This window comes from Bison bison, unplaced genomic scaffold, assembly GCF_000754665.1.
Source record: "Bison bison bison isolate TAMUID 2011002044 unplaced genomic scaffold, Bison_UMD1.0 scf7180017864289, whole genome shotgun sequence".
NCBI classification, from domain to species: Eukaryota; Metazoa; Chordata; class Mammalia; order Artiodactyla; family Bovidae; genus Bison; species Bison bison.
The window spans coordinates 5,354,896-5,372,045 of NW_011494861.1; the positions used below are offsets into that span (position 1 = coordinate 5,354,896).

The 17,150-nt window shown below is 45.0% G+C and overlaps 1 long non-coding RNA gene across 1 annotated transcript in view; it reads left to right on the forward strand.

Moving 5' to 3' along the window:
- Positions 1 to 383: 383 nt before the first annotated feature.
- LOC104995879 overlaps positions 384 to 17,150 on the forward strand; it is a 41,241-nt gene continuing 24,474 nt past the window's right edge. The window contains exons 1-2 of the long non-coding RNA XR_826113.1: positions 384 to 568; positions 16,098 to 16,148. This is a non-coding gene — a long non-coding RNA (uncharacterized LOC104995879). The remainder of the gene's footprint in view (positions 569 to 16,097; positions 16,149 to 17,150) is intronic.

Genomic DNA, 17,150 nt, shown 5'->3' on the forward strand with positions numbered 1-17,150 from the left:
GCCAGCCACTCCACGTGGTTGGCAAGGTTGAGTCTGAACAGGATGAAACTTTGGCCTTTGTTACTTTTTATTTTATTTTTTTATGTTTTTAATTAAATTGCCTGGGTCACTGACACCCTGCAGAGATGGTGAAACGCAGCCTTGCATTTTGTTAATGATACACCATCTGTTTGTTCACACTGTGTGATCACATGATCTTTGCTCTGTAGAACACCTCGTCCCACTGGCCTAAACCAGTTTGTGGGTGAAATGCCTGGGAAGAGTGCCAGACCCTTCCTTCCTTCCTTCCTTTCCTTCTTTCTCTTTTTCTTTCTTCCCCCTCCTTCCCTCCCTACCTCTCTCTTTCTCTCTTCCTCACACCCTCTCTTCCTTTTTCCCTCCCTTCCTTTCTTTTCTTCCTCTCCTTCCCTTGCTCTTCCTCTTCACTTGCCCCTCCCTCCCTCTCTTTCTCTCACCCATTTTAAGACTACCTACTGACCCCATTGGTGTTACTGCTCACAGAACCTGATCCCCCCACTTCCACTGCAGTATTCTATCCTGACTTCTGGAAGGGGCCAGTGGAGACCAGGTAAGGTGGAGACAGCTCAGACATGAGGTGGGAAGGCCCACAGGAGGCATTTGAAGGCAGTACCACCTGCCTACAGCTCAGAGGTTGCAGAGGAATCAGCCAGGACCCCCACACCTCGCGCTGGGGTAGCAGAGCCTGAAGCTGGAGAGCCCCTCTGAACTTACCAGCGAGTGCCGCCACCTACTCAACTTCACCTGTTACATTCCTGCTAACTCATCACACACAGTAATTATATCAAGTCCCTGAAGAGGGTGGTATCCCAGGTATTTTAAAGAGCTTTAAATTTTATTTCTTTCCATGAAGACTGGCCCTCAAAAAGAAAAAGGAATGGAGGCACAGACTCTGATCAGCTGATGGCAGTTCTGTCAGAGAGACAGACAGACAAAGAGAGAGACAGAGACACAGAGTCAGAGAATGTTAAACGTGTGGTTTGTGGGTACATGGGGAGCCCCCTGAGGAGTGAGGCTCAGACACCGACCTCGAAGAACTTGGTGTTCCTGGGACAGAAGATGAATGGCCGTGAAGTATGACTTATAAAACATTCAGAACTTTGGCAGCTCCAAAGCATTGGGATCTCTGCTCTCAGACACGCACCTTTGTATCCTAACTCTGAAAAGCCATGGCTGTGTGAGATTGTGTAACCAGGAGACCCACCACCCCGGTAAGGGAGCTTGTCCTGTAAGAGGGGCACCTCTGAAGGGCCCAGATGACAGGAGCAGCAGGGAGGCTGTGGAGAGGGCACCTGGAGGTGGCTCACGCCCCTGGCACTTAACTCCTGGGATGTACACACACAGAATCACAGCTACACATCTGTTGACGATTCCTATCGTATCCCCTCCACATGTTGGTTCCTTCTGATGAATCCCTTGGGGCTTCCCTCTTTCCTCCCTTCTATCAGATCTCACTTTCTGATTGTAACTTGAGTTGGGATAGGGGGTGGCACACACTCTGTCTGATTTCACCACTTCCTCGGGGGCCCTGATTACCAGGTTAAAGGTGTGCATGCGTGTGTGTGTGTGTGTGTGTGTGTGTGCGTTTATACCAGTTGCTGTTGCTATTCAGTCAACAAGTCATGTCTGACTCTTTTTGACCCCATGAACTGCAGAATATCAGGCTTCCCTGTCCTCCACTATCTCCCAGAGTTTGCTCAAATTCATGGCCATTGAGTTGGTGATGCCATCCAACCATCTCATCCTCTGTCGTTCTCTTCTTCTCCTGCCTTCAATCTTTCCCAGCATCAGGGTCTTTTCCAATGAGTCAGTTCGTCGCATCATGTGGCCAAAGTATTGGAGCTTCAGCTTCAGCATCAGTCCTTCCAATGAATACTCAGAGTTGATTTCCTTATGATTGACTGGTTTGATCTCCTTGCAGTCCAAGGGACTCAGAAGAGTCTTCTCCAACACCACAGTTCAAAAGCATCAATTCTTCGATGTTCAGCTTTATAGTCCAACTCTCACATCCATACATGACCACTGGGGAAACCATAGCTTTGACTAGATGGACCTTTGTTGGCAATAGATAGATTTTTTTATGCAGAACGTGGCTCATGGGGATGATTCATCCTCAGCTGTTTCACACTTGGGGCTTAGGAAATTCATGTCCAATCAGCGGAGAACCAATGGCCCAGAAGTTCTCTTATCAACTTCTGATAGGAGTTTGCAGCCCATAAAACTCAGCTAGCACACTCCCTGCAGAGAAAACACCTGCACCTGGGCTTCTTGGCCCAGAAGGTTGTTATTTAGTCACTGGTGAGTAAAGGGCACCATTGTTCCTCCCCTCCCTTGTCACTAAAGAAAAACAATCTGGCTCTGGCAGCGGGCAACTTGCTGGGGACCCTCACTGGATGCTTCTCTGATAGATCCTGCAGCCTGTGAGAAAAGGAGTGATGGTAGTTTTCCTGGATGAGCAGGGAGTGATGCTGTGATGGTGTTTTCCTGAAATCCCATCAACACTTGCATGCGGACACTGTTTTGGTAAATTAACGCTTCCCAGCACTAAAATCATTCATGTCATTATTTCTAAATAACAAGACTCATGAAAGTGACAGAAGACAGTGGTGTATGACCTGCAACCAGAAAGCAAACACGGAATGCTTTTCAAACTTCAGTTAAGAATTTCAGCCCGAATCTCAGTCAGTTGTGGCAAGGTGGATGAACTGAGAGCCTGTTATACAGAGTTAAGTAAGTCAGGAAGAGAAAAACAAATATGATGTATTAATGCACATATTCATATCCCCTATCACGCTGAAGCTGAAGCTCCAATGCTTTGACCACCTGATGTGAAGAGTCGACTCATTGGAAAAGACCCTGATGCTGGGAAAGATTGAGGGCAGGAGGAGAAGGGGGAGACAGAGGATGAGATGGTTGGGAGGCATCACTGACTGACTGGACATGATCTTGGGCAAGATCTGAGAGACAGTGAAGGACAGGGAAGCCTGGAGTGCTGCTGTCCCTGGGGTCGCAAAGAGTTGGACATGTCTTAGTGACTAACCAGCAACAACAGCACATATATATGGAATCTAGAAAAAAATGGTGCTGATGAACCTATTTGCAGGACAGCAATAGAAATGCAGAAGTTAGAAAACAGACTTGTGGACATAGTGAGACAAGAAGAAGGTGGGACAAATTGAGAGAGTAGCATTGAAACATATACATTACTATATGTAAAATAAATAGCTGGTGGAAAGCTGCTGTATAACACAGGGAGCTTAACCCAGTGCTCTGTGACAACCTAGAGAGGTGGGAGGGAGGCTCAAGAGGGAGGGAACATATATATACTTATGAGTAACTCACATTGTTGTACGGCAGAAACCAACACAGCATTGTAAAGCAATTATCCTCCAATCAAAAAAAAAAAAAAGAATTCCAGCCCAGCTTCATCAGTGAGTCCTTGATTTTAGAAATAAAACAGACCATATGCCACCATCACCCAGACTCATGGATGGTGCTTTGGACCAGAGCACGGTTCCGTAAGGGAGGTCCTGACTCTTGTACGCTGGCTGCAAACACTCCTGCTGTTTCATCTCTCCTTTGACCTGCATGCCAGAATGGGATAACTTTGTGAGCCAAAGAGAGCAGAAATATTTTACTGATGCATCTGCTCTGAAGTAAAATAAGATGCAGAAGGAAGGATCTATGTGTATTCACCCACGAAGTATAAACTGTGCACTAATGGAATCTCTTCCAAGGGAGGGACATTGGCAAAGTGGTTCTAATCCTGGTTGGAAAACAAGGTGTTGGTGGCGAAGGGGGAACAGAGTCTTTGTGAGCAGCAATCTCAGCTGAAACCTTCCAGGGGCAGCACATCCTTCCTCTGGTCCTCTCTGACCCTCTGCCCGCCCCTGCCCCACTCATCCTGTATGACCTGGGCCACTCCAGACCCTCCCGTGGGGGAACTCCCACGGTCGTGGGGTTTGTGTCAAATAGGAGAGGCTAGGTCAGGCCATAGTCCTGTGCGACCTCCAAGTCCTATGAGACATGTCCAGCATGGTCTGAAAAATTCTGATCTGCAGAGTCATCTAGGCAGAAGGAGGTTCTACTGGCCGTGTGCTCCCATGGTCAGTGCAGGACGCTGAAGGAAACAGGACAGTGTTCACTGGTCCTTCAAGGTCCCCCTACCCACTAATGACACACGTTGCCTCTGCTCATGTTTCATTGAGTCAAACAGCCTCCCGAGCCACAAAGAGGGAGGTGCCAGCCCATCAAGAGCCTAGAAAGAGGAAACCCGAGGTTCAGGTAAAGAACTGTAGTGACTTCCCCAGAACTGGATCGTTATGGGTGGTACCTGCTTAGCCAGCACCTGGAGACCCCTGGCTGGAGGGAGGGGAGACTACCTGCCAGCCGAGGCCATGTGTCCACGTGACAGAGGCTGCAACCGGCACGTTCAGTTCCACGGGGACACAAGCTTCTTTCCCTTCTACAGTTGTACCGCTGCTGCCTGCATGGGGCCTGGCGCAAGGAGGCAGTCAGCAAATACTGCTGGGACTTCCCCTGTGGTCCAGTGGTTAAGACTCTGCACTTCCAATGCAAGGGGCACTAGTCTGATCCCTGGTTGGGGAACTAAGATCCCACATGCTGTGCAGTATGGCCAAAAAATAAGAAAATTTTGATAATAATAATAATTTTTAAAACCTCAATTAAAAAAACACTGCAGGAGGCACGAATGCCTTGGCAGCTTGTCACAGTCTTCTGTGCAAGGTGCGTTACCCCATGAGCATTCTGCTTTCTGAGGACAAGGGTTTCATCTTGTCCTTCCGTGCCTTCCCTCCTTCAATAAGCAAATGCTGTGCTCAGCACTCAGCTTGGAAAGAAAGATGAGAATCAACACACCAACCCTGACCTCTGCCCTCAAGGGTCTCAGATGGTAAAAAAACATAAACAGTGTACTGAGGGTCAGCATCCTGCCAGAGGAGGTGTTTGCCAAATACACGGAAAGGCAAACGGGAGTGTGAAGACAACCCGGAAACTTTCCCAAAGAAAATGAGATTGTCCTCAGGTCTTAAGGAAGAAGAGGGATTTCCCTGGTGGCCTAGTGGTTAAGAAGCCACTTTCCAATGCAGGGGATATGGGTTTGATTCCTGGTTGGAGAACTAAGATCCCACATGCTGTGGGGGAACTAAGCCTGTGTGCCGTGATGAAGACCCAGTGCAACTAAAAATAAATACAATTTTAAAAAGTTTTAATTAAAAAAATAAAATGTACATATTTTAAAAAAGGAAGGAGAGAAGGCATCTCTCAGGTATAAAAGGAAAATGCCAGCATTCACATGTGGGAGACCGCTGAGCAGAAACATGTAGTTTTGTTAGCATTTTTTTCCTGCAGGTGAGAAGTCTGCAAGGATGGTCAAGGAGACAGGGGCAGACAGTAAATGTTTAATTAAGGCTTTGGGGGTCACATACCATCTCTGTCACATTTTCTTCCTCTCTGTGTGTGTTATAACCCTTTAAAAATAGAAAAACTATTCTTAGCTTATAGGCCATACAAAAACACAAACAAGCTAAGGCACACCCACAGGATGGCTATCATCAAAAAGATGGAAAAACCCAGGCTGGTGGGGATGTGGAGTAACTGGAGCCTGTACCCTGCTGGTGGGGAGGTAAAAATGGAGCCACTGCGGCGGAAAACAGTCAGGCGCTTCCTGAAGAGGTTAAATATAGAGTTACCATATGACCGTGTGGTTCCACTCCGAGGAGGACACCCGAGAGAAATGAAAACATATGTCCTCACAAACGCTGGCATGTAAATGTTCACAGCAGCGTTATTCCAATCAGACAGAAGGCAGAAACAATCCAAATGTCCATCGACTGGTGAACAGATGAAGAATGTGCGCTGTGTCTGTACAATGGAATATATTTAGCCAGAAGAAGAAATGGAGTTTGGATACAGGCTACAATGTGGATGAACTTGGAAAACATCCTGTGACGTTAAAGAAGCAGATACAGGAAACCACCTATTGGATGATTCTGTTTACACAAAGGGCTTCCCCGATGGCTCAGCAGTAAAGAATCTGCCTGCAATGCCTGAGACACAGGAGACATGGGTTTGATCCCTGGGTCGGGAAGATCCCCTAGAAGAGGAAGTGGTAACCCACTGCAGCATTCTTGCCTGAAAAATCCCATGAACAGAGGAGCCTGGCAGGCTACAGTTCAAAGTGTTGCAGAGTCAGACACAATCGAGTGACTGAGCATTTATACTAAACGTCCAGAACAGGCAAATCCACAGAGACAGAAAGATTAATTGTTGCCTTGGGCTGGAGGAGTCAGGGAGAGACAAGGAATGACTGCTAATGGGGGCAGTTTCTTCAGGGGGTGATGAAACTGCTCTCAAATTAGATTGTAATGATATTTGCACAGCTCTGTAAATATACTACAAGCCACTGAATTATATATTTTAAAAGTGTGAATTCTACGGTTTGTGAATTATATTTCTCTCTTCCCTGGAGAGGAAAATGGGAACCCATTCCAGTATTCTTGCCTGGAAAATTCCATGGACAAAGGAGCCTGTTGGGCTTTAGTCCATGGGGTTGCAAAGAGTCGGACATGACTGAGCGACTAAATAACAGCAACTGCAACAAAATAGAACCTTTCTGCATCTGGGGAAGGAGGGCACACGTGAAGCTGCTGCCCCTTCTCCTGCCTGACAGGAGAAAATGGGGAGCCAGGCCCCCCCAAAAGTGGGAGTGGACAGAGTGGGGGTTTGCCTCACCCAAGAGTCACAGTGTGCCCCACTAAAAGCATCAGGACATGTGATTATACATTATATTTGTCTCAAGTGTGAATTCAAACAGAATCACAAACTTGGATATGCAAAAAGAGCCTGAGTGATTGTGTCAGCCTGAGCAGGCTGTCCAGTCCAGGTATCTAATCAAACACCAACTGGGGTGTTACCTTGAAAGTATCCTGTAGATGTGGTCAATGTCTGCCATCACTGAATTTGAGGAAATGAGAGGATCCCTGATGATGCGATTGGGCCCCACCCAACCAGTCAGAGGCCTTGAGAGCCAACACTGAGGTTTCCTGGAGAAGGGATTCTGCCTGAAGACGGTGGTATTGGACTGGTCAACTTGAGGTGCTTCCCACTCCATCCCATCTTCTTTCCTTATCCTGGGTGGGACCAGGATTCAGGGGAGGTTTACACAGTATCTGAGTGTCACAGAAGGATGGCACAACTGGTCCATGGCCCTCTGCCCTGGCTGCTCCTGAGAGTCACTTGTCCACCAGGTCTTGGGCTCTGCCCTCCAATCCTGTGGCCCTGTAATTGATGCCTACAATCTGTTGGGGCCTCCGGTTGTCAAATGGTATGCTCTTTGTTCTCACTGACCAAATGTGAGGTTTCCTCTTGCCTACCAGTCCTCGAAGTCACTTCTGTGCCTTTCTCAGGCTGAGGGACCACCCCTCTCTTCCTGCCCAGTCACACTGGGTGTGTGGGTCTATGTCAGGCTGGCCCAGAGCCCATCTAAAATAAATAAATAAATTAATTTAAAACTATAAAATTCTAAAAAGAAAAGAAACTAGTTTTCTAGATTGATGCATGTTAATATAACTTACATAAAATAAATTGTTCAATTGCTTAGTCATGTCCGACTCTTCGTGAACCCACGGACTGTAGCATGTCAGGCTTCCCTGTCTTTCACCATCTCCTGGAACTTGTTCAAACTCATGTCCATTGAGTCAGTGATGCCATCAACAGTCTTATCCTCTGTCGTCTCCTTCTTCTACTGCCTTTAATCTTTCCAAGCATCCAGATCTTTTTAAATGAGTTTGCTCTTTGCATCAGGTGGCCAAAGTATTGGAGCTTCAGCTTCAACATCAGTCCTTCCAGTGAATATTCAGGGTTGATTTCCTTTAGGATTGAGTGGTTGAATCTTCTTGCTGTCCAAGGGACTCTCAAGAGTCTTCTCCAACACCACAGTTGAAAAGCATCAATTCTTCGGCACTCAGCTTTCTTTATGGTCCAGCTCTCACATCCATACATGACTACTGGAAAAACCATAGCTTTGACTAGATGGATCTTTGTTGGCAAAATAATATCTCTGCTCTTTAATATACTGTCTAGGTTTGTCATAGTTTTTCTTTCAGGGAACAAGCGTCTTTTAATTTCATGGCTCTAGTCACTATTTGCAGTGATTTTGGAGCCTAAGAAAATAAAGTCTGTCACTCTTTCCATTGTTTCCCCATCTATTTGCCATGAAGTGATGGGACTGGAAATAAATAAATTTCAGTGACTAAACCAGAATAAATATAAATTTCTTATAAGTAATACTTATAATTTCTTTGTATTAAATATATACATACACCAGAATATAGTTGCCAAGTGAACTATCTTTATTCTCACCACCTCTGACATCAAATGTGTGGGTTTTCTCCTGCACCAACACCAACTGGGTGTCCAAGAGTTCAGTTCAATTCTGACCTTACCTGTCAGGCCCACAGTTAAGGTCTTGGTCCCACAGGACTATCCTCACTCCGGTTGCCAATCTCATGTCCCCAGGCCACTCATCCTTCTGACAGATGAGCAGATAAGCCAGGGGTTCCCCTATGATTTATCCAAACCCTTCTCAGGTTTGACAATTTGCTGCTGCTGCTGCCAAGTCACTTCAGTCGTGTTGACTCTGTGCGACTGCATAGACGACAGCCCACCAGGCCCATCCATCCCTGGGATTCTCCAGGCGAGAACACTGGAATTGGTTGCCATTTCCTTCTTCAATACATGAAAATGAAAAGTCAAAGGGAAGTCCCTCAGTTGGGTCTGGAGTACTGGAGTGGGTCACCATTGCCTTCTCCTGACAATTTGCTAGAATACCTCAAAGAATTGTGCGTGCTCAGTTGTGTCCAACTATTTGTGACCCCATGGACTGTAGCCCACAAGGCTCCTCTGTCCCTGGGATTCAGTTCAGTTCAGTTGCTCTGTCGTGTCCAACTCTTTGCAACCCCATGGACTGCAGCAGGCCAGGCTTCCCTGTCAATCACCAACTCCCAGAGTTTGCTCAAACTCATGTCCAATGGGTTGGTCATGCCATCCAGCCATCTCATCCTCTGTCATCTCCTTCTTCTCCTGCCTTCAATCTTGCCCAGCATCAGGGTCTTTTCCAGTGGGTCAGTTCTTTACATCAGGTGGCCAAAATATCAGAGCTTCAACATCAGTCCTTCCAATGAATATTCAGGGCTGATTTCCTTTAAGATTAACTGATTTGATCTCCTTGCAGTCCAAGGGACTCTCAAGAGTCTTCTCCAACACCACAGTTCAAAAGCATCAGTCCCATGGGATTACCCTAGCAAGAATACTGGAATGGGTTGTCATTTCCTCCTCCAGGTATCTTTCTAACCCAGGGATCGAACCAGCATCTCCTGTGGCTCCTGTATTGGCAGGCAGATTCTTTACCACTGTGCCATCTGGGAAGTCCTCAAAGAGCTGAGGAAAGAACTTTACTTATTATTACTGTTTTTATGATAAAAGATGCAGCTCAGGGATAGCCAGATGGAAGAGACACATACACAAGACAAAGCCTGTTGGAAAGATGGGGAGCTTCTGTGCCCTTTCTGGGAGTACCACCCTCTCAGAACCTGGACGTGTTCACCCACCCTGAGGCTCCCAAACTCTATCATTGAAGGGTTTTATGGTGGTTTCAGTACAAACGGATGACTTATGAAATCTTTGGCCATTGGTGACTAACTCAATCTCCAGTCCCTCTTTCCTTGCTAGAAGCTGGTGAGTGCATGTGTACGCTTGAGAGTTCGTGGGTGCTGCTGAAAGTTTAACTGTCTAATCATGTCTTGATCATGCTGACAACCAGCCCCCAACCTGAGGGCTTCCAGCCAAGGGTCATCTCATTCAAAAGAGTCATCATTCCAGAGATGCCAAGGGTTTTAGAAGCTGTATTCCAAGTACGAAGACAAAAACCATTTATCTATTTCCCATTGCGCCACACTGAGTATACTGAATATTTGTGTTAATCAGTCTGCACCTCCCTTCCTAACAGAGAAACCTATCCCGGTCATCCAAGCGGATTGCTGTTGTTGTTCAGTTCATTAAGTCATGTCTGACTCTTTGCGACCCGGTAGACTACAGCATGCCAGCCCCCCTATCCTTCATTACCTCCCAGAGTTTGCTCAAATTCATGTCCATTGAGTTGGTGATGCTATCTAACCATGTCATCCTTGGTCTTCCTTTTCTCCTTTTGCTTTCAGTCTTTCCCAGCATCAGGGTCTTTTCCAGTGAGTCAGTTCTTCATGTCTGGTGGTCAAAGTATTAGAGCTTCAGCCTTATCATCAGTCCTTCCAGTGAATATTCAGAGTTGATTTCCTAGAAGATAGACTGGTTTGATCTCCAAGGGACTCTCAAGAGTCTTCTCTGGCACCACAATTCGAAAGCATCAATTCTTCGGTGCTCAACCTTCTTTATGACTACTGGAAAACCACAGCTTTGAGTAAATGTATCTTTGTTGGCAAAGTAATGTCTTTGCCTTTTAATAGACTGTCTAGGTTTGTCATAGCTTTCCTTCCAAGGAGCAAGTGTCTTTTAATGTTATGGCTGCAGTCACCATCTGCAGTGATTTTGGAGCCCAAGAAAAGAAAATCTGTCACTGTTTCCACTTTTTTCCTGTCTATGTTCCATGAAGGGATGGGACCAGATGACATGATCTTAGTTTTTTGAATGTTGAGTTTTAAACCAGGTTATTCACTCTCCTCTTTCATCTTCATCAAGAGGCTCTTTAGTTTCTTTTCACTTTCTACTGTCAGGGTAATGTCATCTGCATATCTGAGGTTGTTGATATTTCTCCTGGCAATCTGGATTCCAGCTTGTGATTCATCAGGCCCTGCATTACATATGGTGTACTCTGAAAATAAGGTAAATAAGCAGGGTGATGATATACAGCCTTGTCATACTCCTTTCCCCGTTATGAACCAGTCTGTTGTTCCATGTCTGGTTCTAACTGTTTCTTGACCCACATATAGGGGTCTTGGGAGACAGGTGAGGGGATGTGGTACTGTTCTGTTAATATGAGAAAAGTCTGAGACTTACAGAAGAGCATCATTGACTTAGGGATAACAGAAGGAACTTCCCTCCACCAGAATGAACTCAATCTCCAGATAAGAGTCCTCCATCATACAGCAAAATAAATGTGTATCAATTGTAGAGGCTGAAGGCCAGGGCATAAAGGACCGAGGTCAGTCAGGCTAGCCAAGGGGAAGACCAGGAAAGGCAGCTGCTCTGAAGGCCACAGGATGTAGGCAGGTGACTGGGAGGAGGAGCTTGGAGAGGCTGTCTGGCCCTTGAAAGACCAGCCCACACTGCAAACGCACTCCAGGGGCCTCCTCTGTCCCTTCCCTCCTGCTCCACCAACCATACTCCTAGAAAGGCAGGTGGAGGCTGAAACCATTTTCTTCTGTCAAGCCCTGGTGGAAAATCTAAACAGACATTTTTCCAAAGAAGACATACAGATAGTTAAAAAGCATATGAAAAGATGCTCAGCATCACTAATTATTAGAGAAATGCAAATCAAAACTTGAATGAGGCCTCACCTCACACTGGTCAGAATGGCCATCCTCAAAAAATCTACAAATGCTGGAGAGAATGTAGAGAAAGAGGAGCCCTCCCACTTTGGTGGGAATGTAAATTGGTGCACCCTCTGCAGAGAACAGTATGGAGGTTCCTTAAAAAACTAAAAATAGAGCTACCATATGACCTAGCAATCCCACACCTGGGCATTTATTCAGAGAAAATAATAATTTGAAAAGAATCATGCACCCCAGTATTCACTGCAGCACTATTTACAATAGCCAGGACATGGAAGCAACCTAAATGTCCATAGAGAAATGGATACAGAAGATGTGGTACATGTATGCAATGGAATATTATTCATCCATAAAAAATAATGAAATAATGTCATTTACAGCACCATGGATGGACCCAGAGATTATCATACTAAGTAAGTCAGACAGAAAAAGACAAGTATCACATGATATCACTCATATTTGAAATCTAAAAAAAGGTTACAAATGAACTTATCTACAAAACAAAAATAGAGCTACACATGGAGAAAATAAACTTATGGTTATGGGGCAGTTGGGAGTAGGAGGGGAGGGATAAATTTCGAGATTGGGATTGACACATACACACTGCTGCTGCTGATGCTAAGTCACTTCAGTCGTGTCCGACTCTGTGCGACCCCATAGACGGCAGCCCACCAGGCTCCCCTATCCCTGGGATTCTCCAGGCAAGAATACTGGAGTGGGTTGCTATTTCCCTCTCCAATGCATCAAAGTGAAAAGTGAAAGTGAAGTCGCTCAGTCATGTCTAACTCTTCGCGATCCCATGGACTGCAGCCTACCAGGCTCCTCCGTCCATGGGATTTTCCAGGCAAGAGTACTGGAGTGGGGTGCCATAACATAAAACAGATAACTAATAAGGACCTACTGTATAGCACAGGGAGTTCTACTCAATACTACGTAATGACCTATATGGGAAAAGAGTATAACAAAGAGCGGATATATATATATATAGTATAGGGCTTCCCAGGTAGCGCCAGTGGTAAAAAACCCACCTGCCAATGCAGAAGACATAAGAGACAGGATTTGATCCCTGGGTCAGGAAGATTCCCCTGGAGAAGGGCATGGCAACCCACTCCAGTATTCTTGCCTGGAGAATTTCATGGACAGAGGAGCCTGGCAGGCTACAGTTCATAGGACTCCAAAAAGTCAGACACGACTGAGCGACTAAGCAGGCATGCATGCATATATAGTATAACAGATTCATTTTGCTGTATACACAAAATTAATATAACATTATAAATCAACTACACCTCAATAAAAAATTTAAAAAAAAATAGAGAACTCAAAAAATTTAAAAAGAAAAATAAATGGGACATCTCAAAGAGCAAAACATAATCACATCCAGCTTTATTTCCTGGATAAAAATGAAGTTTATAGTTCTCACTTCTGACCATAGAATTATTTCACATGTAGTGTGGATTTTGTCTTCACAAAATGACATTTGTATTTATGTACGGCCTGCTTTCCCTGGGCTGTCCATCCTAAGATAGAGCCAGCAGCTCCAATAATAATTCCTGCACAGAGTCCATGGGGTCAGTGGGCAGAGAAATGCCACTCATCCATCAATCCTGGCAGCTCAGCAGTTCAGCTCCCCAGAGGCCAGAGATGCTCCTGAAAAGTTCTTTGTCCTCAGGGATGGAAAAAATCCCAGGCTTTGTTTACCCCAGAGCCACCATCCACAACAGAATCTGCTGTCTTTGTATATTACAATAGCAGGAAACTCAGTGATAGAGAATCGGCATTCTTTATCGGGCTTAATTCATTAACCTGAAGATTCACTTAACTTTATCTTTACCACTTCTTAGTTACCAAAAAAAAAAAAAAAAAGGTTTGAAGCCAGCATCAACCCGGAAGTGCCTCCAGTCGGGTTTCTCCCCAGCCAGGCAAAATAAACACACCCACCAGGGCCATCAGCACAGGCCACCGGTGGCAAAGATCCAAGTCACAGCAGCTGGGGTTCTGCTGACAGAGTTGTGGCTCCTCCCTGTCCACACTCACGGCATGAGGCCAGCAGGATATGTGACAAGATTTTCCTTTCAGGCTGAATAGTAGAAAGTCGTTTTGGCTTAGGGGTGCAGGGTGTTAAGAGGGTCAGGAGATCAGAGTTTCCCAGCCCTGTTCACAACTATAAGCTGACACCCATCTCACCACTCCTAGGTCTGCCGCCGTCTGGTGAAATGGGGTTTTCTATGTGGCTGCTCAAAACCCCGCAGCCCAAATAGCTCATGTCTTGGAGGGGGCAGCTGGCTGGAGTAGGATGGTGGGCGGTGTGGATGGCAATCAGGCAGCATGTTTGCAGGCAGTCACGTGCTCTCCTCCTTCTGGGTGGTGTCCCCGCCCACATCATGATGAATGCCCTAGAATCCGGCCCGACCCAGAGCAGTAATTTCCTGTGAGTGGAAGGGTCAGGCATATCACTTAACTGATATCAATCTGGATCCTGGAACCAGCTCTGCTGGTAACTAGCCCTGTGCCAATGAGCAAACCATTTATACCTGTCTGAGTTCCTTCATTTGTAATAGTGGGGGGCAGGGAGGTCCTTGATGAGCCAAGTCCCTTCCGTTCTAACCTCTGTGGTATTGTGATTTCCTTTGCAGAAGCAAGTAAAGGAGCAAGGGGACTAAAAGACTAAATCTATCATAGCAAGAATACTGCTCGTGTGTTGATTTTTAAAGCAGCCCTTTAAAAAAACAATTGAGCAGATAAGGAAATGTGTGTGCATACAAAACCGTATGGCTCAGCCTTGACTCAGCTTAGAAGCTGAGGGCAAATGGGTATTCATAAGATTGGATCATAGTAAACATTCACCCAGCAGAAGAATGTTTCTGTTCTCTTCTCCACTTGGTCTCACAAATCTGCCTTTAACTAATATGTGACATCAGACACTCTTGGATTTTTTTTTAAATCAGGGGGTTGGTATAAAATGTCTAGTAATATTCCTTTGTATGTATGTATCACAATTTCTTCATCCATTCATCTCTCGATGGACATCTAGGTTGCTTCCATTTTCTGGCTATTGTAAATAGTGCTACAGTGAACACTGGGGTACATGTGTCTTTGTCAATAATGTTTTTCTCAGGGTATATGCCCAGTAGTGGGATTGCAAGTGCAGGGAGAAAATATCAATAACCTCAGATATGCAGATGATACCACCCTTATGGCAGAAAGCAAAGAGGAACCGAAGGGCCTTTTGATGTAAGTGAAAGAGAAGAGTGAAAAACCTGGCTTAAAATTCAACATTCAAAAAATTAAGATCATGGCATCCAGTCCCATCACTGCATGGCAAATAGATGGTGAAACAATGGAAACAGTGAGAGACTTTATTTTCTGGCGCTCCAAAACTACTGCAGATGGTGACTGCAGCCATGAAATTAAAAGGTACCTGCTCCTTGGAAGAAGAGCTCTGACAAACCTGGACAGCATATTAAAAAGCAGAAACATTACTTTGCCAACAAAGGTCCGTGTAGTCAAAGCGGTGGTTTTTCCAGTAGTCATGTATGGATGTGAGAGTTGGACTATAAAGAAAGCTGAGTGCCAAAGAATTGAACTGTTGTGTTGGAGAAGACTCTTGAGAGTCCCTTGGACTGCAAGGAGATCCAACCAGTCAATCCTAAAGGAAATCAGTCCTAAATATTCATTGGAAGAACTGATGCTGAAGCTGAAACTCCAATACTTTGGCCACCTGATGTGAAGAAGTGACTCATTGGAAAAGACCCTGAGGCTGGGAAAGATTGAAGGCAGGAGAAGAAGGGGAAAACAGGATGAGATGGTTGGATGACATCACTGACTCGATGGACATGAGTTTGAGTAAACTCCGGGAGTTGGTGATGGACAGGGAGGCCTGGTGTGCTGTAGTCCATGGGATCGCAAAGAGTCAAACATCACTGAGTGACTGAACTGAACTGAACTGATAGTAGTTTTATTCCAATTTTTTAAAGATATCTCCATATTGTTCTCTATAGTGGCTGTATCAATTTACATTCCCACCAACAGTGCAAGAGAGTTCCCTTTTCTTTATACCCTCTACCTGATTAACCTATCTGCAAGGCTGGGATAGAGATGCAGACATAGAGAACAGGCTTGTGGACACAGCAGGGGAAGGAGGGGGGGGGATGAATTTGGAGAGTATCATAGAAACATATCACTACCGTGTATGGAACAGATAGCTGGTGGGAAGCTGCTGTATAGCACAGGGAGCTCAACCTGCTGCTCTGTGATGACCTAGAGGGGTGGGATGGGGGTAGAGGTGGGAGGGAGGTTCAGGAGGGAGGGGACATGTGTATATTTATGGCTGATTCACATTGTTGTATGGCAACACGACACTGTAAAGCAATTATCTTTCAATTAAAAATAAATTCAAAAATTTCTCTGAAAGTCCAATCAAGGTCATCCCCCATTATGGTGTTTGTCTCTTAAGAATAAATTCATCTCTGAGTCTATCTGTCTCAGCTGACAAACTGGTCCATTTCCTCTTTGCAGACAACACGCTGTGCAATCCATCCTTTTCTTGTTGGAGAATTCAGAGTAAAGGTCAGTGTTCAGTTCAGTAGTTTTTCTTACCCTGAGTCCTTCATTGTAATTTTACCTGTCACTTGACTCTTATTTGAATGATTTTGGGTTTCACTGAGGTACTAATTCTTTGTTAATTCATTCATTCAAGCAATTGTTTAGATTTATAGAAAAGCTGTACAGAAAGTACAGAGAATTACCATATCTCCCCTTCCTCGCCTTATATACAGTTTCCCGTATTACTAACATCTTTCATTCATGGTACACTTGGTACAGTTGATAAGGAAGTATTGATACAGGATTGTTAATTAAAGCTTATAGTTTATGTTAGGGCTCACTCTCTGTGCTGTGCTCTAAGGGTTTTGATAAACACATAATATTATGTGTTCACCATCGAAGTATCATGCTGAAAAATTTCACTGCTGTACAAATCCCCTGGCTCCACCTATTCATATCCTCTCCCTTCCCTATAACCCCTGGCAACCCTTATCTTTCCACCATCTCCCTAGTTTTGTTTTTCCAGAAAGTCATGTAGTTGGAATCATACAGGAGGTATATAGCTTTTTCAGACTGGTTTCTTTCACTTAGTAATATGTATTTGAGGCTTCACCATACCTTTCTGTGGCTTGAAAGCTCATTTCTTTTTATCACTAAATAATATTCTATTGCACGGATGTGCCACAATTTGGTTATCCATTTGCTTACGAAAGAATATTTTGATTGCTTTTAATTTTTAGTGGTGGTGGTTTAGTCACACTAAATTGTGTCTGACCCTTGCGACCCCATGGACTGTAGCCTGCCAAGCTCCTCTGTCCATGGGATTTCCTGGGCAAGAATACAGGTCACCATTTCCTCCTCCAGAGGATCTTCATGATCCAGGGATCAAACCCACATCTCTGCTTGGCAAATGGATTCTTTGCCCCTGAGCCACCAATTTTTACTGATTAGTAAGAAGAAGAAAGAAACTGATTTTTACTGATTTTCATTACTATTACTTTATTGTAAGCTGCCTCTAAGCCTCTT